The 22,909-nt window shown below is 36.1% G+C and overlaps 1 protein-coding gene across 1 annotated transcript in view; it reads left to right on the top strand.

The window, feature by feature from the left end:
• The window catches only part of GRM8 (glutamate receptor, metabotropic 8), a 156,302-nt gene that overhangs the window by 100,356 nt on the left and 33,037 nt on the right, over positions 1–22,909 (top strand). The gene's annotated exons all lie outside the window — the stretch shown is intronic.

Raw genomic sequence — 22,909 nt, 5'->3', positions numbered from 1 at the left:
TGTTTACTGGGATTTTCCCCTCTCCCTGCAATAGAGCACACAGTGCCACAAGTGTTTCCTGCACTCTCTTCAGGGACAGAGTCCACCCCCATCCCTCATGTTGTGGGTTATGTTTCCCACGGGTCTGCATTCCTTTTCTGCATCATTCTGTTTTCTTCTTTTTTCTTTTTTTTTTTGAGACAGAGTCTCACTCTGTTGCCCAGGCTAGAGTGCCGTGGTGTCAGCATAGCTCACAGCAACCTCAAACTCCTGGGCTCAAGGGATCCTCCTACCTCAGCCTCATGAGCCGCTGGGACTACAGGCGTGAGCCACCACACCCGGCTAATTTTTTGTTTCTATTTTCAGTTGTCCGGCTAATTTTTTTCTATTTTTAGTAGAGATGGGTTCTCGCTCTTGCTCAGGCTGGTCTTTTTCTACATCATTCTGAAGGGTAAAAACAACCGAGAGATGCTTGCTATCCTCCGAGATTTATCTATTACTCACAGTTTAAAATAATTAAAACAAACAGATTAAACAGTAGATGAATAACTTTTTAAACTCCAGATATGACTTACTAAATACACACAATGTTTGTCTCTGGGACATGCTCTCTTGCTACTGGCTATATCTTGTCCTAGTACTCTTCCAGGGCCTCAGAGATGCCCAGAGCATTGTCTACCACCAGATTTCTCCTATTTTGCTATAGCTCACCCTGCATCTGAGACCAAGAAAATGGTTCTCAAGGTGAATTTATCTTATAGATACTGCTCTTTTAAAAGTGGGGTTGCCATGTGGAATATAAGACACTAGTTAAATTTGAAGTTCAGATAAACAATGAATAATCTTTTAGTGTATGTTCCATGCAATATGAAGAAAAAACCTCAAAATCATTTGTGTTTTTGTTTGTTTATTTTGTTAAATCCAGCAACTCTCAGAACAGGGCTTGTTCTGCTTTCTTGACAATTCAATTACTGTTAATATCTTAGGCGTCATTTTCCATACTATTATGACACTCTGCTTCAAAGGGTTGAGTAGCCTATATTTAGTTGCAAAAATAAAATGAATTATATCTAATTTTACTTTGAGAAATTAATAATGCCATTTGATATAATAGTTACCCCTAGTGTGCTGCAAAATCAAAGGCAGGTATTACAGACCTATGGCAATATGAAAACTGGATACCATGGAATTAGGTTGCTAACGCTGGCAAAATTATTTATTTGGATTTAACAATCAAGCATGAATCTTTAATTGTGGAATTAAGCCTTTAAATACTCAGGTGCTATGTTTTTGAATAAGACATATGCAAGTACCTTGAAACACGCAATTATTATGCAACTACGCTATTGCTTGCATACTACATGAAGAGAATAAAGTGCATAACATTGAGAAACTTAACTTGGGAAACTTATTTACAAATATGGCACTATGACTATGTAAGTACATAAAAGGGAAGTGTTTCTGATCATGGGTAGTTTGAGGTCACTGTTTTGCAAGGAGAGCTATTTAACTGGAATCAGATTTAACAATATTTCCGTCAGACTATTTACAGTTGAGAAAATTAATTAAAATGTCATCTGTTTAATTACTGTTTGTTATCCTTAATTAAAATGTTAATTGAGTACATTTGTGTGTGCAACATACTGAATGTGTTTACTTTTTGACAAAGGCCATGACAATGTTTTCTACCTTCTACATTCAAACATTTAATTGTTCACTTAAATATTTTGGAGAAAAGACAAATATATTTAAGAAACATAAGAGCATAGCTTGAAAGATCATTCTTCTGCTAGAGCTGTAAATAACAAATCTGTAGGAAATCAGCAGAAAGGAAATCTACCAGAAGTATGCATTTTTGTCTTGTATTTGCAAATGAGAAAAAGGGGAAAAAATTAATCAGTTGTAAAATGTCCATTCAGAATGACATTTGTAAGTAAAGAAATTGATTATGGGGAGATGCACTTTAAACATATTCTTGCCTCACTATCAGTTAGAATAGACTAAAGAATAATGAGAACCTTTATATTCTTTTATAATGATGTATACTTGACCTTTCCATTTGACTGACATTTGAAATAGTTGTTTAAAACAACATAAACAGCTATGCTGTAAAATTGCTTTGAATTTTCTTTTAACAACTGTCATGGTTTCTCTTTTCCATGCAAACCTATGGTACTGACCTCTTTTCAGTAAATAAGCATATGCTGCCTATGTTTTGCAAAGTGAAGATATTTCATATATCAGCATAAAAACAAAAGGATTCCTTTTCAAATAATTTATGAAGTGTAATGCATTCCAAAAACAGCATTGCTTAGCAATAGCATCCACTGTGCCCTACCAGCAACCCAAGCAATTGGGGAATGGACAGATAATGGAATAGACATACTTCTCTGCTCTTACTGAGCTTTGAGTTTAAAGATTTCTTTTTCCCCCACCCCAAGAACTTACCCTTTGTTTTTCTTCTGGATAACCTTTAAGACTTTAATGTCTAGTAGAATGAGATGAGTTAGGGCTTCTTAGGAAGTAATAATTATGAGAATAACAAATACATAGTTTTATTTAGTGCCTACACTGTTATACGTACATTTCTTATAATATCTTACTTAATCTTCAAAACAGTCCTGTATGTACTATCATTATTCCCATTTTACAGATGAGGAAACTGAGGCATACCTTTCCCAAGGCCATACAGCTAATAAGCAGTGGGGCTGAGAGCTGAGTCCAGATATTCTGGACCCAGAGCCTGTCCTCTTACTCTTATTCTCCTGCTGTCCTATGAATATTGAAAGGGTTTCATGCCAGAGATATCAAAATGTTTTGAGCAATCACACATTTAAACCTACTGCAGCAAAGATAGGAAAAAGTACTTGTGTTAACTCTTCAGTTCTAAATTTAATGGTTTGTTGATTTATAGGCTTTTAATGACCTTTAAATATTTAAAAATGATTAAAAGCAAACAAGGAAGGGATAGGCTTGTAAAGTAGGTTTTCTGAGAATAATTTATCATTGTTTTCATACACAATAAACCTTCATCCCTTAATGGGAATACAGTCAGTAATTTTGTGGAGCTACATGGTATTACTTAAAATTTCAGTTCTTAGTTGGCGGGTTGAGGGTGGGTAAACTCAACTACTGGACGTGGTAAGCATTGTTGGGGGGAAAGGGCACACCTCAAATCATGGTTTGGGTGTGACGAAGTCATAACATGTAACCAAAATGTTTGTACCCCCATAATATCCTGAAATTAAAAAAAAAAAGCATATCGAATGAAAAAAAGAAAAATTTCAGTTCTGCCATTTACTAGGCAAGTGATCATGGGCAAATGATTTAACCTCTATGATCTTTTGTGTCGTCTTTTACAAAATGCAGATAATAACTGCTCCCTCACAGGGACATTGTGAAGATTAAAAATAAAACCCATAGCACAATATTGGGTTCATACTAGAGAATCACTAAATGTGAGCTACAGCTGCTATAAATTAAATAAGCAAATCATTACGTTGAGAAGTATCACATTGGATATTAGTTAATGCCTATTAGGTTATCTCTGAAGAGATTTAGAAACAATATAGATAGATGTGTAGTTTAACTGGCCTAAGAGAATAGGCTATCATAATTTCAATGGTTTTCTCATTACTAGCAGTGAATAATTATTAAAGATTAAAATGAAACTTCTCCATCTGTTACACTACTAGGAAATATCTACCAAGAGCTGGTTCATTTTACTATTTTTATTCCCTTTGAAAAGCCTTATCTGTTGGAACTTTGGGAAAGAGATGAAATTGCAAAACAGCAAAGAGAGAGGATGGCTTCTAGAAGCCATGCCTAATCTTGAAGGCTGGCTTGGAAAGAGAGCCAAGGAATGACTTGCACTGTTCTTTCCACTTCACTCCTCTCCAAGGCTTTCCAGCCTGGTAGGATGATTATTGGTCAGGTCTCTCCTTGATGGAGTGGTGGAAAGAATGCATGAGCATTTTTTACTTTTAAACTTTTCTTTTTTAAACTATGCCTTACACTAAAAAATACATTTTACATTGCAGTCTAGTCTACTAAGCATCATGAATGCTGGGATTTTTATCTGTTGTGGTCACTGATGTATCCAAGTGTCTAGAAAAGAACCTGCCACATGGTTGGTGCTCAATAAATAGTTGTCGAATCTATTTATCCTCTATCTATCTATCTATCTATCTAGAAAAAAAATTTCCTCAAACATTCTTACACTTACTATTCGCTTGCAATGCATTCTGAAATTTTCTATTTCATTTCATAAAAAGAAAAAGTTGCAGTTAAAACCTACTAAATTAGTTTTAGTACATTCATTGGGGGGTGAGAACATTAATAGGTCATTCTTTCCAATACTCTGGGTTATGATCTGCAATTTGAAAAGCACTGCTTGTCACTGGGATCAATTGGTTTTGTGTGTAAATTGGCTTGTGTCTTTGGGACTTATCTTTCTTGCTGTCACAATGCCTCATTGAGCTTGTGTATTTCCCCAGTTTATGCATTAGCTTGAGCACTCACACTACCTTAACCATGTTGCGTGCTGGTAGAATAAGTCAACTGATATTGGGAGTTCTCGCTCAACTTCTAGGAAGTTCTGAAAGCATTTGCTGCACTCTAATGGGTCTTGTTTTTGTGAAGCCCCAGTGTAATTATTAATTGTTAGGTAGCGCCCTAGTATAGCGACAGTCTGTGCCTGGATAGAATAGTGTGGGTATAGCTCTTCATAAAGGCAGAAAATTGCAAAGAGTGATCTATCAAAGGTCTATCCACAGTGAGCATATTTTTAGTCCATGAAGATGTTGAAATTATATTATTAATGAATTTTTAACACTTTTAAAGCCTTTATTTTTGTTTCTGATTTCTTTTTGAGGCATCTGTACTTAAATTTTATACTCACTGTAGGCATGAAGAAGGAAAGAGATGAGATAGAGAAATTGATGCAGTTAAGTGTTTTCATAGGTGTGAGAATTGCAAAAGTCCTTCATTTCCTGAGAAAATATGTGGGAGTAAGAATAATGTATTCAAATATTGCTTTCATTGTGAAGGAGAACTGGAGATCCTGTTTCTGTTAGTTTACTAATCTTCACCTCTTTTTGGATCATCTAACTATAAAAAGCAATATTCTGGCTTATATTTTAAGTAAAATTTGAGTAATCTATATAGAATAGTTAATTGAATATGAATTCTAGCATACAGGGTAGGTCTGAGTGCCATAGCCTAGTTAGGGAAACTATAATGTCATGAGCAAAGACCTGGATCTGGAACCCTCTCAACTGCATGGGTGAGACAGGCACTGGGGAGGGGCAGGGTTACAGAATGAGACTGGCAGAGTGAGAATGGCACCCTGAGCGTTGGTGAGAAGGCAGATTGTAGCAGCCTAATATAGTCATTGGCATCTTGTAGGTGCAACAAGATCTAGTAAGCATGTTTTGATGAGTTGTGGAAGCTCAGTGACGGTCAACTTTGAAGCAGGTGATATTTGGAATTCCAAGGAGCAGACAACATAGCACTCACTGGGTTAACCATTCTTTCAGCATGCAGACAGTCACAAATTCTGATTTGGGACTGGTAAGAATAATTCAGGATCCTAATCCTAGAGAATCATGGCATCATGAGACCAATTATAAAAGTATGGGAAAAAGACATAACTTACATCATCAACACTGATAATGTGACAAAGTGGGGACTTTGCCTCTAGTTCAAAGCACACCCCCAGTTTTCAAAATGGGGTCACAAGGATGTGGTTTAATGAGAAAAAAACAGGAGTAACTTGACACTGGCTGTGTTCCTCCTTACCAAATCTAGATCAGTTCTTGAGAGACAAAATTGGAGGTGAGTCTAAAGCTGAGTGGAGTTCAAAGGCCCCAGATGTTCAGAAAAGGAAATGGAGTAGTGGAAATTAGTTAGGGCCTGGCAGTAGGAGACCCCTCACACTTCATTCAAGGGCATTTTAAGTACAGTAACAATACCAGAATAAGAAAGGCAAGGCACTTGAAGTCAGAATAAGTCAGAATCACTGAGGCTCATAGTAACATGGAATATGAAATACCTTTTAAATAGTTACATTGTAGCACAGAGGTTATTATATTTGCCTTAAAAGACCAATGATATGGGACAGTTGAGAAAAATAGAACAGTGATTCTCAGCTGGGGATGATTTCCTCTCCCATTTGGCACATTTGGCAATGTCTGGAGACATTTTCTGTTTGTCACAACTATGGGGGTGGGGTTTGCTATTGGCATCTGGTAAATAAAGGCCAGGGATGCTGCTAAACTTACAAAGCACAGGATGGCCCTTCATAACAAAGAATTAACCAGTCCAAGATGTCAATAGTGATGAGACTGAGAAAATGTGAAATAGAGTGAGATGGCTACTACATAGTCTTGATTGAATAATGAATTTTTATGAGCAATGCAATACATTCCTGGGCATTGCAGAAATATGTTAGAACTAACTGTTAGTTCTAACTTTTTTGTTGGCAAAACATGACTCACTAGAAAGCAAATAGACCGGGTGTATACTGCCCTGGAGATGCAGAGGAACCCAACCAGCAAGCAGAGTGGAGCTAGCCTAGATAGCATTTATTTATGGGTCTGGGAGAGAATTTGTTTTTCCAGCGTGAGTAGTAGGCTGTCCACAGTTATGACCTGGTGTCCATAGGATTTTTTGCAGTGTTGACCTTTCCAGCTACTCTGACTTTTGCTCTTTTTGTAACTTCTGATGGAAAGATCCTAAAGCTAAGGACTTGTGTGTTTCTTTTGTTCCATGAATTTCTGTCCAGTACCCAGTTTTGGTCTATTCTGTCACAGGCTTTCCTGAGCTACAGAGATTTTGTGCAGGTAAAGGAAAATCACGGTGATGAAGTGCTTGCAGTGGAGGGTGGTGAAAAGAGATTGGTAATTATCTTGAGAAGGTTTGGTGACTTTAAAAAAAGCAACTGATTCCAAAGCTGAAACTTAAAGTCATTGCTCTGGGGTAAGTGAATATTGCTTGAAGAATATATGCAAGGATTATTTTTCATCCAATAAGGCTACTTAGGCTTGATTATCAAGCAGTTTGTTCACTGCTATTTCCTTTCTGATATTGTCACTATCATAAGGCTCCATTATTCAAGATGGCACCATATTGATGTGACCACCGTGAGTTACAGTGACTGTTAGTTTGCCTCAAGGCCTCACTTATTCAGGTTATATTTTGTTATCTTACTTCTATGGAAAGAAGAAAGTGAGGCCATCAATAGATATGTGAGATGTTCAAGGTACTGTCAAACTTAGCATCCTAACTGCAGTGCCCTGGTTCATGGGAGAGGTTTCTGGATAACTCACAGTCATGAAACTGTGAGAACACAGTAGTCTCTCCACTGTTCACCAGATCTGGCCTGATGAGCTGGAAGTCAGCACAGCAAAGTAGTTAGAGTTTGTGGGCTCAGAGGTCAGACACACCTAAGTTGGAATCTCAGCTCTGCCACTTCTTATTATGTAAGTAAGACCTTGGGTATATTGCATAACATCTGTCTGCCTCAGTTTTCTTAATCTGTGAAATGGGGTAAATTGTTGTTAGGATTAAATAATAAATGTGGCTCATTTGACAGTGTCAATATGGAAAAAATAAATATTAATTGTTTTTGTTATCATCACTGTTATTGTTGTTTGCTTTGAACCGTCTATATTCTCTGTTCTGATTTTCTTATTATTCAAGAGAAGGTGAGCTAGAAGTTCAGTTTCAGGTAGATGGGGCTATTGGATAATTTTCAGTGTTTTTTCTCACTAAAGATAGATGTTTTGTCTTTTTCTTTTGGTTTTACCTTATATTGCCTTGTTGTGTGTGTGTATATGTATGTGTTACAAATAAAATTTTAAAATGTATAGTGATGCAGGTCAAATTCCAAGTAGCAAATGATTTATTAACCCAAACATTAGTTATAATAAAATGGAAATGTTGTGACTTCATTCAGTATTGTGCTAAAAGACCAAGTCATTCAAATCTTGGCCCTGGGGTCAGTCAGATGATTGGGAGCCTTTAACATGTTTATAAAAATGAAATTCCGTGAAGAAAATCTGCCTGACTGGGTTCCATATTGAAGGGCTGGAGCAGTATTTCTTGCATCAGGATCACCTGGAGTGCTTGTGAAAATACAGGTTTCTGGGCCCCATGTGGGGGAATGTAAAGGTTCTTCAGGTTGCTAACTGACTTGACTGTCTATTAGATGATGTATGTATGTATGCAGGAAGTATTTAAGCCTGTGGGTATACTGGACTGATTATATAAAATTAACAAAACAAAACAAAGAAAAATATTTCAAGAGGCGAATGGAATGGGTGGGAAGGAAGATTAGAGAATTAGATTATGTGGTTTACTTGTTTTACTTTGCAACTCTGCCCTGAAGGTATTATAAAGGTAAAATTTAGGATTGAGGAACCTCTTCTGTGCCACCTGCTTTTGGAACTCTTTGTGGAGAGGGAATTGGAGATGCTCCTTATACTTCTGACTGGGACTGGAGTACCAGTTTTGGGGTGGGGTGGAGAGAAAGGTTGGGGGCGGGGAGAGAGAGAGAGAGAGAAAGAAGAGAGAAAAAGAGAGAAAGAGAGAATGGAAATCTAATTAGTGCCAAATAGGTTGCTGTAATCTTGGCAAGTCTTTAAAAATTAAGATTCTGTTTTTAAAAAGAAAATGCATTTAAGCAAGTAGTGCAACTTCTAACTTGAAACTTTCCTATGGGTTTATGATCCGGCAAAAATATTTTCATTTCTTTACTTTTTAACAAAGAATTATAAATAAGGAAGATTTCCTCTAGACAAAATTCAGCATTTAAATTTTTACCCAGAAAATTTATTGCATTTTGAATCAAAAAAAGAAACTCACCTGGCATTCAGGACTCACAATTCTGTTATTTATTTATTTTTAATAGCAAAGCAAATTAAATTTTGGAAAGGGACCTAGAAAAACCCAAAGATGGTAAAACAATGGTAGAATTTTAAATTTCAAATTTTAAGTAGAAAAACAACAGCTGATTGCCATAGCTAAATAAGTTTCCACCTACGTAAGTTGAAAAAATAGGAGAAAATTTGATAGGTTAAGAGTGAATACTCTTCATTTTATGTTTGACTTACTTGATAAAATACATTACCATATAGGAGGAGCCACCTATAAGTAGTAGTTGATTAGTTTCTATTATATGCCATGTGTTGTGCTAGATTCTGGGGTTATAGAACTGAATACAACATAGCTCTTGCTTATAATGGCTCATAATGTAGGGAGGTGGAAAGAACAGATGATGTCTATACAATCGAGGAACTGAGACTGTAGAGATGTCCACATGTTATTATGCATTTATAGCCACATTTCACAGAGTGCCTAACCTGTGGCATTGTGTTAGAGATTTGACTATATGGGTGTGTGTGTGTGTGTGTGTGTTTAAACTCCAACTCCTACAATAGTCCTACTTTTATCCCCATTTTATAGATGAGGGAATCAAGGCTTAGAGAGATTTAGTCATCCAAGATCACAGAGCTACTTTTTAACAGAATTGATTTGAACTAGGAGGTCTGAATGATGTTGAAATCTATGCTCTTTTCATTATAATGTTGTGACTTTTACCCTCTGATCTAATTCTTGTGTACATTCTGTTCAGCTAATACGCAATTATTCATTTTTTCCCAGAAATATCTGGGAAGCTCCTTAGAGCTAAAATATTTTAGAAGTTGCCTATATCTGATGGGGAATTTTCTCAGGAGTGGAATATTAAAAAAGAGAGCTAGAACTCACAGCACTCTCAACTTGAGCCTTTGGTACACATTGCTATGGGAGAAAGAAGTATGAATGTCCAATACATTCTCAAGTGCTGACACATCCTCCCTGTTAAAGAAACAATAAATTTGCTTTGTAGAGACGTCTATTTCCTGTGCACATACATGTTTACAGAAATAGTGAGTTGAATCTAAAAGCACACGGCAGAGGTTGATACATATTTCCAGTCTTGGGTAAGTTTGTAGCTGATCTTTGGTACTAGGATTTGAAAGATTTGAATCAAAAAATATATCCCTTCAGTGTAAAGAGAGAAGTCTCTGATCTGCCAGAACCTACGAAATTTATGTTTTAAATATCTTCACACTTTATGTTATAAAGGTTCTTTTGGGTCACGCCGTATAACACACAGTTGAATGGTACTATTATGGATGCTAGCTTCCTTCCAGGAGGTAGAATGAATACAACATAATTCATTCTGCCATAACATGAGCTATTAGAAGTGATGCTTCTGGCCATTAGGGGTAAATCATATCTGTGGAATGAATTAAGAGTTGGCCTGTTTGCAATGTATTGAATTTTCCTGTTTCACAACTGTATTCATTAAATCCAAATTTGGTGAAAGCTGTTCATATTAAATTTGATAACCCCAATTCTGGCAGGTTACACATATAATAAAGCTCCTTTGAAAATTTTATGACATTTGTGTTATTTTTGTCCTTTAATAACTAAGCCATTTTTGAATTAGGTACCCGTACATAACCATCTATTAATGGAAATACTTCATAATTTGTGATGTCTATTGAAGTAGTTCAGAATTCAGTGCTCTTATCTGATTTTATCTTAATTCTTTGGCATTGAAGAATCTAAGATTAGTGAATAATTTTAGTCTTTCAATTGAATTCAATGAACTTTTGAGGAAGTCTTACAATGTGCAGAGCATTATACAAGGTATATTGATAGTTGGTTTGAAGAGGAAAAATAAGAAATCCATAATCTCTAGAAATTACTGTATATTGAAATAATAACAGGCAAGATATCTGTATTGGGCATTTCCCTGTCATTTGCCAGAGAGGTACAACCTCTGTGAAACAAGTCAGATAGGGAAAATGACTTACTTTATCATATTTAAATTCTCCTTGAGAATAATAAGAACATTCTAGATGAATTTATTTTTATTTATTTTTATTTTTTTGAGACAGTCTCTCTCTGTTGCCCGAGCTAGAGGGCTGTGGCGTCAGCCTAGCTCACAGCAACCTCAAACTCCTGGGCTCAAGCGATCCTACTGCCTCAGCCTCCCAGGTTGCTGGGACTACAGGCTAATTTTTTTTTATATATGTATACTTTTAGTTGTCCAGCTAATTTCTTTCTATTTTTTTTTTAGTAGAGATGGGGTCTTGCTCTTGCTCAGGCTGGTCTCAAACTCCTGAGCTCAAACTATCCACACCCCCCTCGGCCTCCCAGAGTGCTAAGATTACAGGCGTGAGCCACCATGCCCAGCTAGATGAATTTAAATATAATCTCTCTGTCCAACTGTTCTAACAGTTTCATGCCTGGCTTATTTAAAAAAATTACTCATTACTTTTTTATCTCTCAACTCTGACTTTCTAAGTGGTCTCTTCCTCATCTATTCTCATGGTCCAGTCACATCCAGAACTGCAGAACAAAGTTGTATCTGGAGGGAAAGTGGGGAAACTTCAGTTGGAATTAGTAAAAAGTCTTTATTATAAATATTTTAAATTTTAGTTTCAGTATTTTCAGACAGCTATAATAGCTCAAACAATGCCTGAAAGGAATTTGCTTAGAATATTTTCAGTTAGAGGTTTCCATAGACCTGCTTTAGTGAACAGCAAAACAATGATTTATAATTAGTTTTACATAATGCTCACATTTATTTATATAGAAATGGGTATTCTTAGATTTCTCAAAATAGTTTGTTTCTTTTGAATGGGTTAAATATTGTTTCCATCCTATTAATTTATTGAGTAAACTTCCCTTTTAAAAATGGATAATAAGAACATAAACCCAACCCAACATCTTCTTTAATTCCAAATTAGTGAAATCTAAATCAGTGATTTTAAAAAATGTAGCAGATTTACCCCAAGTACTTTGACTTGATCATTACACAGTCTATGCATGTAACAAATATTCACATGTACTTCATAAATATGTAAAATATTATGTATCGATAAAAATATATAATAGTACCGATGATGTGTTAAATATAAAAATCTTGCCTATCATATTTTCATTATGTTAAACTTCTGTGTTGGCCATCCATTTAATATATTTTTAAAAATTGTTTATGTGTTACATGGATGAATTCTGTAAAAATTCATACCTACGTGTATGGCTCAGAGGAAAACAATTTAAAAAAGTGTTTGTGAAGTTTGCAGAAATGTTAGCCTTTTAAAACAGTGATCCCTAACCCTTTTGGCACCAGGGACCGGTTTCATGGAAGATAGTTTTTCCACGGACTGGGGGTGGAGGGCTGGGGGAGTAGTTTGGGGATGATTCAAGCACACTACATTTATTGTGTACTTTATTTCTTTTATTATCACATTGTAATATATAATGAAATAATTATGCAACTCACCATAATGCAGAATCTAATGCTGCCGCTGATCTGACAGGAGGCGGAGCTCAGGCAGTGATGCGAGTGATGGGGATTGGCTGTAAATACAGAAGAAGCTTCACTTGCTCCTGCTGTGTGGCCTGGTTCCTAACAGGCCATGGACTGGTACCGATTTGCAGCCTGAGGGGGTGGAGACTGCGGTTTTAAAAGGTGGTTGTGAAAGCAGCATACCTATATTTATGGCTCAGAGGAAAGCTAGCTGAAATTTGGATAGAATCTTCACTTAGCTAAAATATTTCATATGTTCAGAAGATATATGTCTTGCTTACATTTTATAGTTCAAAGCTTAAGTTTTTTTTTTTTTTTTTCCTGTATATGAGAAAGTACCTATCAGTTAACAGGCCAGGAAATGTAATGGCCATTGCTTTGATATTTATAATATTTAAAAATATTATGGTAGCAAGCTGGACAATATTGCATTTTAATTTTAATTTTTGTGTCTTTAAAATTGTTTTGACTTGCCTACAATTCAGATTATATTTTGGCCACATTTACCTTTTATAGCTAAATGTTTTAGTTCATGCTTGAAATAATCTCATTTGGTCCTCACACTTTCTTCATTGGATCATAGCAGGTATAAGGGTAAATCAGGCCCACTGGAATCTATGTAACGGTGGTTTATCAAGTCAAGGTGATATTTCATGGAGGTGAGATGTGTAGCAAGATGTTTTAAATTGATCTTTGAAGTGTTCAACAACTTTATCTATTACGGTATTGTTGATACTTTCCCACCTTTCTTTTTTTTTGTAATTTCTGTCATGTTTTTTTCAAAGAAGAAAAGTTTCTGTGCATACATGTACTTAGCAACAAATTCTTGAATTACTCACAAATTAAATCATTAATAGAGTGCCTGATAGAGTATATGATGGTAAAATGAAATTATAATTATAGCAGCTAATGCCGAGTCTGTACTTTTGTGTACCAGGCTCTGTATTAAATGCTTTATATGTATTATTTTATTTAATTTTCATAGTTACACCTACTTTTTGGAAGGGGAAGTTGAGGGATAAACCTGCGAGGATGAATGGAGATAATATCTAACTCACACAGATAAAACGAGATGGAAATAGGATGCGCACCCAGAATTTGCCTGACCTCAAAGCTCATGTGCTTAATGACTGAATCCATCTCAATAAAACCAATCTACTTGGAAGTCCACCTTGGCCAGCAAGAAATTTTAGTGAGTCTTATGTCCTCATCAATCACCTGGAATAGACCACAAAATGACTTCAATTCTTCCCAGCTTTGGAAGGTAATACTTTTTGACTACTTTGTTATTTATTAGCGTACACATTAAAGAAAATTATGAAAAAAAAAAAAACAGTGAAAGAACAGTGGCTATTCATGGACACAAACATAGTGCACTGCATCCTTGAACACCTGGGCTTGAGTGATCCTCTTGTCTGCCCCAGCCTCCTGAGTAGCTGAGACTACAGGTGTATGCCAACACACCTGGCTTGTTGTTTGCTTTTTAAAAAATTGGCAGAGATTTATGGGATTCATTCAATTTTTAAAATGTCTCAGCTATTACTCTAAAAAAGGCCTTCCTTAGGGAATGTGGGTCTGGGGACAAGGCATGCTGTGTGTCCTACTTTCTCCAATGAACATCTAGAACTCATCTTGTCCACCCATCTACTCCAGCCATAGAGGCATGTCCTAAAGGACACAGACTTTTTCCTTCTGCAAGGCCTTCACATCAGCTCTTCCTGTGCTTGGAACCCTTTTCCTCTGGTACTTGCAAAGCCGGGATTCTTCCTATTCTTCAAATTTCAGCTTAAACGCTATCTCATCAGAAAGTCCCTATCTGACCCACAAACTAGTATGTGAGTACCCCTCACTGTCACTTCTCCCACACACTCTTAATTTGCAGTGTAATACTTTCATTAGCTGCTTTCGATTTGTTGTCTGTATCCCCTGCTAGATCCTAAGCTCCTTCAACCGTGTCTGTCTTATTGTGTCTCTAGCACTGAGCAGAGTAGTGTGTAATAGGTACTTAGTAAATATTTGAGAAACGAATGAATGAATATGTGAGCTTTGAGAAGGAAAAGAAATAGTTAAAAGGAATAAAATATAGTAAAAGTAACTTTTTAATTTATAGTCTGAACAGAGCTAATTGGGACGAGTAACAGCAAGGGGTTGGGGCAGCCATTCGACTTTGGCATGCAAATCTCAGATATGAAACTGAACAAGTGTGTCCCAGCTTCATCCTTTAAGAAACAGCTGTGTCCCTGGTCACTTCTTTAAACAAGGCAAGACCGTGATTCAAAATCCAGGCCTCATATTTGCTGTGTTCCAGAGAAGGGTGATTGCACCTTGCCATAGATAATGAAGACTGGTCTGCGGTGCTTAACGGATTCTAGTTTGTACCTATTTCTTTTTCTCCAAGACTGCAGAATTCAAATAAATGACGTGTTTTAAAGTACTGTTCTTTGTTTTGAAAAATGTTATCATTAGAGTTAAAAATTAAATTCATGCTGTTCAGATTACTTTTTTGGATTTAAGAGTTCAGAGCTATATAGGTTTAGGGAGGAAAGCATAATTAAACATAAATAACAGCTGCCAGGAAACAAAGGTTAAAAAGAGAAAATGTTAAATTATAACAGTAATAAAGCAAAAAATAATAGACATGAGGCAAATCTTCCACAAAATCATGGTGAATGGAATCCATCAATTCTGTCTTTAAAGCCTGGGTTGAAAAAAACACAAAAATGAGGATTACGGAAAATTGATTTTCAAAAACTATGTAAGTCATATTATTATTTTAAGAAAATGATATAAGAAGAAAATTAGGAAGCTTGGGGAGGTGAGATTCAACCAGTGTTCCTACAGGCAGGTAAGAACTGAGAAAGTGACAAAGTGAAGTTAGGAAGACCTCCTTATCTGAAGGTCCCTGTCTCTGGAATATGGCATTTCCATGTGAGTCTACTTAAAATGTGAACACACTTTTCTAGGTAAATAGTTTTTTTAAAAAAATATTTGACTGGGACTTTATCTTAAAAATTAAAACAAAATTATAAAACTTCTTTCCTCTGAAACCTTTATATTGTTTGTTACTTGTTCTAACCACCCCAAAGGTCATATGTCCATGGCTTTGCATGTGATTTTGGCAGGTTTTTGATACTGCTTAATGGGACTTTTTACAATCCTGGATCTTTTATTAGATTTCCAATTTCATTTTGCAATTGATATGCATTGCACTTTTGGTTATTGTAAACAATTAATAAGGGGTTGATTACAAAGATTTTGACTGGAACAAAACTAAAGGTTGTTGGGGGAGGATTAACTTTCAGAGGTCAGTGGATTAGTGAATATTTTTAGTTATGACAACTTGCGTCTCCATGCAACCCCTTTACTGAGGAGTCTTGGATAACACATACCCAGATAATTAGGAACTTTTGTAATTCTGCTCCCAAACAAAGCCTTCCTCCTTACCTGCCATAAATCTCCTATTGAGAAATGATTGGGAGATTGGATAATTTCAAAACTATCTTGATTGGCTACAATAACAGTCCAAATTCAGAAGATTATTGTTTGATCCATGCTTCAATTTCGTAGAGCAAACGAAACTAGAAAAAGAAAAGACTCTACCAAGATTCTGGCATAGGGGGAAATAACTATCATACATTCACAATTCGTCTGCTGAGGTCAGTCTTTTAGATTGATTCTCTCATTGGTTTAGCTTTCTGTGGCCTAGGAATTAAATCCCCTACTATGTGAAGTTTACACATATTGAGAAGGTTAGTTTCACTGCCAGCTGTTCTGTCGCATGTCTGGATGAGGATGAAAAATAAAATTTTTAGTGGCTTATCACAACTCTTTGGGAATTTGATTTTTGGTTATTTTTAATATTTAATTTACTTGAGTATATATATTTTTCAGTTTATAATAAAGTGATGGTTAAAATTATACTGAAGAACAAGGAGCTTGATTTTATGCCTAGAAGTTTAATTTCTCGAAGATATTGAATACCTTTGCCTTGATGTAGGGAAAACAGTTCAAAGGAAATGATTATCTTTTCATAAAGTAAGGCTATTAGCTGATAGCCATGGCGGGAAATGGCAAATAAAGGTGTTCGGTCTTATATATACATCAACTAAAAGGATAATAATTTTCTGGTTTATACCTTTGATTCTATAGATTTAATAAAATGTCAGGATATGAAAATGTTAACTTTACCTGGGTTCCTACTATGAATTGCATGATGCATGAAATTCTGACATATTTATAGACATTTATACATATCATTTATTTGTAGGAAGAAATAATCCCAATTTATCAGATTGGATATGGTGAAGGAGTCATTTTGAAGTCATATGATTAATCTTGATAATAGAGAGATACTATAGGACCTTAATTTTGTGTTTTTTTCCTGTCAATTTATTTCCTTGTTGTACTCAGATAGTAGCTATTGTTCAATTCTTTGCTGGGTCATCTGCTGTGGCAGATGCCATGCACAAGCTGATTGGGGAAGAACAGATTCTGAATGTAGATGTAAAGGAAGCAGCCCGTATGACAGGGAACATTTTTTCCTGCTTGTTCCTAGGAAAGCTATGTAGTATCATAGAAAGAATGTGGTCCTTGGAATCTGACACATTCTGGCTTATCCCTTCATCACTAGCTGTGTGTAATCAAAGGAACTAGTTTTCTGAGTCTCATTTTTCTTACCTATGAAGTAGGGATAATGATATCTGCCTTACAAGATTGTTGTACAAGTTGGAGATAGTATGAGGGGTCTTCAAAAAGTTCATGGAAAATGTGTACTATGAAAAACCTACCCATGAAGTTTAAAATTTTTTGTGCCAAAATAAACTTGTATCAATTTGTTATAACAAATCTGCGCAGGATCTAGTTTCAGGCACTAAGAAGGATAAGACATCAGTTTGAAAAGAAACTCTGTCAGAGAAACATGAACTCTGCTAAAATTGAAGCAAGAACAAACATCAAATTTATGATGACACATGGGTAGAAGAAAGGCGTGGATGCGGAGAGATAGGTATGCTCATGCACTGCTGGTGGGACTGCAAAGTAGTACAACCTCTGTGGAAAGTAATATGGAGATGCCTTGAAGAGCTAAAAGTAGAACTACCATTTGATCCAGGAATCTCATTACTGGGCATCTACCCAAAAGGAAAAAAAAGAAAGACATTTGCACTAGAATGTTTATAGCAGCACAATTCACAATTGCAAACATGTGGAAACAACCTAAGTGCCCATCAGTACATGAATGAATTAATAAAATGTGGTATATGTATACCATGGAGTTCTACTCAGCCACAAAAAACAATGGTGATCTAGCACCTCTTGTATTATCCTGGATAGAACTGGAGCCCATTCTACCAAGCGAAGTATCATAAGACTGGAAAAGCAAGCACCACATGTACTCACCATCAAATTGGTATTAACTGATCAACACTTATGTGCACATATAGTAGTAACATTCATTGGGTGTTAGGCAGGTGGGAGGGGGTAGGTGGGGATGGGTATATTCACAGCTAAAGCGTGTGGTGCCCACCACCTGGGGGATGGACACACTTGAAGCTCTGACTTGGGCAGGGCAAAGGCAATATATGTAACCTAAACATTTGTACTCCTATAATATGATGAAATAAGAAAAAAAAGAAAGGTTAAATCATTGATGCTTTGCAAAAAGATTATGGGAATGATGCCCCAAGGAAATCAGCAGTTTACAAATGGATAACTTGTTTTAAGAAGAAATGGGACAATGTTGAAGATGAAGCCTGCCATGGCAGACCATCTACATCAATTTGTGAGGAAAAAAATTAATCTATTTCATGCCCTAATTGCAGAGGACCAATGATTAACAGCAAAAACAATAGCCAACACAATATACATCTCAACTGGTTCAGCTTTCACGATTCTGGCTGAAAAATTAAAATTGAGCAAACTTTCCACTCACTCAATGGGTACCAAAACCACTGTGCCCATATCAGATGCAGAATAGATTAGAGCTTTCAATGGACATTTTAAGCAAGTAAGATCAAGATCTTGAAGCATTTCCTTGAAGAATTGTAACAAGAGATGGCTTTACCAGTACAATCCTTAAGACAAAGCACAATCAAACCAATGGCTACCAAGAGGTGGAAGTGGTCCAGTCAAAGCAAAAGAAGAATGGTCAAGAGCAAAAGTCATGGTAACAGTTTTTTGGAATACTCAAAGCATTTTGCTTGTTAGCTTTCTGGAGTACCCAAGAACCATAGCATCTGCTTATTATGAGAATGTTTTGAGGAAGTTAGTGAAAGCTTTAGTAGAAAAATGCTTTGGAAAACTTCTCTAAAGAGTCCTTCTCCACCACAACAATGCTCTTGTTCATTCCTTTTATCAAACAAGAGCAATTTTGTGAGAGTTTTGATGGGAAATCATTAAGCATTCACCTTACAGTCTTGATTTGGTTCCTTTTGACTTTTTTGTTTCCTAATGTTAAAAACTCTTTAAAAGGTACCTATTTTTATTTAGTTGATAATGTAAAAATGACTGCATTGGCATGGTTAAATTCCCAGGGCCCTCAGTTTTCTAGGGATGGACAAAATGGCTGATATCATTGCTTATAAAAATGTCTTGAACTTGATGGCACTCATGTTGAGAAATAAAATTTATATTTTTATTTTTGTCTTTTAATTCCATGAACTTTTTGAAATCCTCTTGTATAAAGGTTTATATTAAATGGTGAATGTTATTATTCTTACTTTTCTGAATTGAAAGGAGATTTTTAGAAAAAGACAAATCATTTTGGTAAGAGTGAATGGTAAACTTGGTACTTGGTAGGCAAGTTTTCTGGATGATAGCTGCTAGGCTGCATAGAAACAGTGATATAATCAAAATGACTCAGCTTGGAGGTCTTGACATGGGACTTTCCTCCAGATAACACCACTGACTTCAGAGTGGTATGATTCTCAAATCTGGATGATTATCAGGATAGTTGGAGGAACTGTTTGGTGTCATCCCCAAACTGAATTAGAATTTCCAGATCCAGGGCTACCTCTGAGGCTAGGGAATCTGAATTTTTAAAAGCTGCCCAGGTGATTCTGATACTCAGTCAGCTTTGGAAACCACTTCTTAAGATTCAGACCCAGATTTTCCAGACCAACTTTGGTCATTGTTGGGTGAGTAGCTATACCTTATTCTTAAGACCCTTTATCTTTTTTTGTTGTAACTATTATACTTTTTTGCTCTGAACAAAATTAGCATAATTCCTTAATATTATCTAAAATCTAATCCATATTTACATTGTCTAATTCGTCTCAAAAATGCTTTTTTAACCATTGGTTTTTTTGAATCAGTATCCAAAAAAGGTCCATACATTGCATTTTGGTTGATATATTCCTTAAGTCTTTTTTCTTTTTTTACATCATTGTTTTGTTTGAGAAACTGTGTCATCTACACTGTAGAGTGTTTCATATTTTGGATTTGACTCCTTATCATTGCGTCATTTAACTTGTTACTCTATCTTTGTATTTTATGTAAACTGGTAATTTGATATAAAGACTTTATTAGATTCAGGTTCAATTTATTTTCAGATTATTATATTTTTAATGTGTTCCAATTCATTGCAGTAATTATTCTTTTCAATGCAAATTATCCCATCTTAGGTCAGTGGGAAATCCTTCATATTGGCTCTGGTATCCTTTGACACAATCTAGTGTCTTTGTTTTCTGGCACAATAAGATATCCCAGATTCATCTTGCAGTATATCTAGAAGGCATGAGTCCTAGAAAGAACCTTGCTTCATTTCAGTGGGGGATGGTATTTAGAGGCCATAAACTGAGTGGTAGGAGAGTTCATTGCTACTACTCATTGCATTTAGCCTTTTCAGAAGGTAGAGTTAGGAAACACATACTTAAAAATAAAATAAATCATGAGTTTAGACTTGCATTTCCCATCCAAATTTAAGATTACATAATTTTACTTAATTTTCTTGATTTTATACTTGCAATTTTTTAGTCTTATGCTGAAAATTTGAAACCATTCATTCTAACCTGTATAGTTGTGCTGGCCCTAGGTCTATCTGCTCTCATATCCATTCTTCACCCATCCTCTGGTTTGCCCTATGTTGCAGGGGGGATGACCCCTGAAGTCTGCATTTCTCTGGTTCCCTTGTCACTGGCTTCTAGTTGGTCTTTGTCACTGGTAAGAGATAAGCAGATGGGAAGGTGAAAAATTTCGAATTATTTCTTCCCTTCTGTCTTTGCCTTGGGAATCATCTCTGGCTGGGGCTATTTCTCCTCTGAAGCCTCAGCTCTGCTGTCCTGGCTTGCCATGGTTTCAGCTTTCACTGGATGACTGTGGCCCTTGCTCTAATTAGACTACCTTCTCCCTTTATCTCTGGCTTAGGCATGGTAGTGGCTTCCTTTTGGCGCTCATCTCTAGGTTGCCTCACTGTCCTGTGAGTTTTCAGCTCTTCTACCACCTATGTAACTAATTCCCTACATTATAGTCTTTCTGTTTTAAATATTCAAGTGGTTTCTACTACTTGGCTAGATTCTGATGTAATAGTGTTGCTTAATCATTTGACATTTAACAGAATGTTGTGAGTTTTTAACTGCTTGGAGCTTGTAAACTGAATCCTGGCAGTCACTATCATTATCACAAGTCATTTATCAACCATCATACAGTGGATATAATGTCATACATTTATGCTTTTTTTTTTTTAAAGTTCAACTGTTAGATTCTGTCTAATTATACTTCCCCTCTGGCTTCTGAATCTGCCATTTCCACTGCTATCACCCCACTTCAGGCCATTATGACAGCCTTCTTATACATTGCAATAACTTCACAACTCTTTCTCTACCACCAGTCCCTCTATTCTATCATCTATTTTAATATGTGTAGGAAGAGTTATTTTTATAAAATACAGCTTTGATAATATCGCATCATCACTAAGAAAGAAAATATACCATGGCTCTTCACTACCTACCAAATTAAGCATAAATTTTTTTGCACTGCCTTCAACATTCTCCACAAAATATTCCAAACTCACCTCTATGCTGAGTCTTTCTTCATACAACCATTCTTCAGCCTATTGATCCACTGATATGGACAATCCTTGGAAGCAAGAAAGATATCCCTACTTTTTCATACAGGATGTGCTGTTTGGAATGTCTTGTGGAGAGATCAAGTTAATCTGGGCTTAAAGGTAGTAAGCAAATTTGGGTGTTATAATACTATCATAGAAATGATTCCTTCTGCATTTAGTAGAGGGAATTCTTCTATAAAGAACTTTCCCTCATTCACTATTTGATTACTCTGAACTAATGAAAGGGCATGTAGAATATTTGATTTTTCCCTGTTTATTATCAATTTTTCAGGGTAGTAGATTGGTTCCCAAGCAAGTTCCAATAGTGACCAATGCATTTTTAGTACTATTATGAATTCATAAATCATTATATATTTCATGTATTTACATTCATTTAAGTTATTCTTCTTCTTGATGTACATTGTTCCCCCCTCAGTAGTGAGTGAGTCCATCTCTTTTAGATTTTAAAACAGATATTACAATGAATAAGTCCTTAAAGATAAAATGACATTCATATTTTATAGGCTTGTTTATCCTAGTTTGAGTTCTGGGTCCCTCTGGACTCATTTTAGAAGGAAAATGTTAGTGATTAAAGAAGCTACTTACTCTCAGAGAAGGTCGTCGTTGACACTTTATTTTATTGTCACTGTGGGCTCACTTGGTTCTTTGTCATAGGCACTATTAATTCATTTATTCATGTTTGTTGAACCTTTGAATACTAGGTACCGGGGATATGGCAGTAAATAATACGAGCAGGGCTACTGTTCTTGTGAAGTTCAAATCCAACAGGAGATGTAGACATTAAACAATAAATTATGAAACTAATGATACAATTCCCAATGGAAACAGGTATGAAGGAGGAGAAACTCAGAATGTTATAAGAATCTGTGTCAGGGTACTCTGACTTGCTGGGGAAAGGGGCAGGGAAGGCTTTTCTGAGGACACAATGTTTAAGCAGAAATCTTCAGGATAAGCTAGGATTTAGCTGAGGTGGGTATATGAGCAGAGAACACAGCAAGTAAGAAAATCTTAAAGAGAGAAGAAACATAGTATCTTAAAAGACTAAAAATAAGGCCATTGTGGCTGAAGTGTAGAGACCTAGAGGATGACTGAATAGATTGGAGAGGCATGTAGGAGCCAGGCCACGCAAGGCTATCTCCACCATAGCAAGAACTGCACAGTTTTTAGAGGGCTGTTACAATCATATCTGCACTCAGCTGGCGTTGGGGAAAATACATTGGAAGGATACAGGAGCGCCTGCTGAGATGTCACAATAGATCTGGGTGAAAGGTAATGGGGTGTAGACCTATAGTGTGCAGGTGGAGATAAGATATGTCAAAACTCTCAGATATTTTGAAGGTAAACAGAACATAGTGATTGTATGGATGTGAGGGTTGAGGGATATGGAAGTGGAAAAGCATGATACCAAGGTTTCAAATAACTTGAGAAGAACTTGGTTTTGGAGGGTTTGGGCTGGGATGGAAGGAGGGACCAGGCATTGATTTTTTTAAATCAAT

Source organism: Propithecus coquereli, unplaced genomic scaffold, assembly GCF_000956105.1.
Source record: "Propithecus coquereli isolate 6110/MARCELLA unplaced genomic scaffold, Pcoq_1.0 Scaffold669, whole genome shotgun sequence".
Taxonomy (NCBI): Eukaryota; Metazoa; Chordata; class Mammalia; order Primates; family Indriidae; genus Propithecus; species Propithecus coquereli.
The sequence above is the reverse complement of the archived record's forward strand: the minus strand, read 5'-3'. Positions and strand labels throughout refer to the sequence as shown.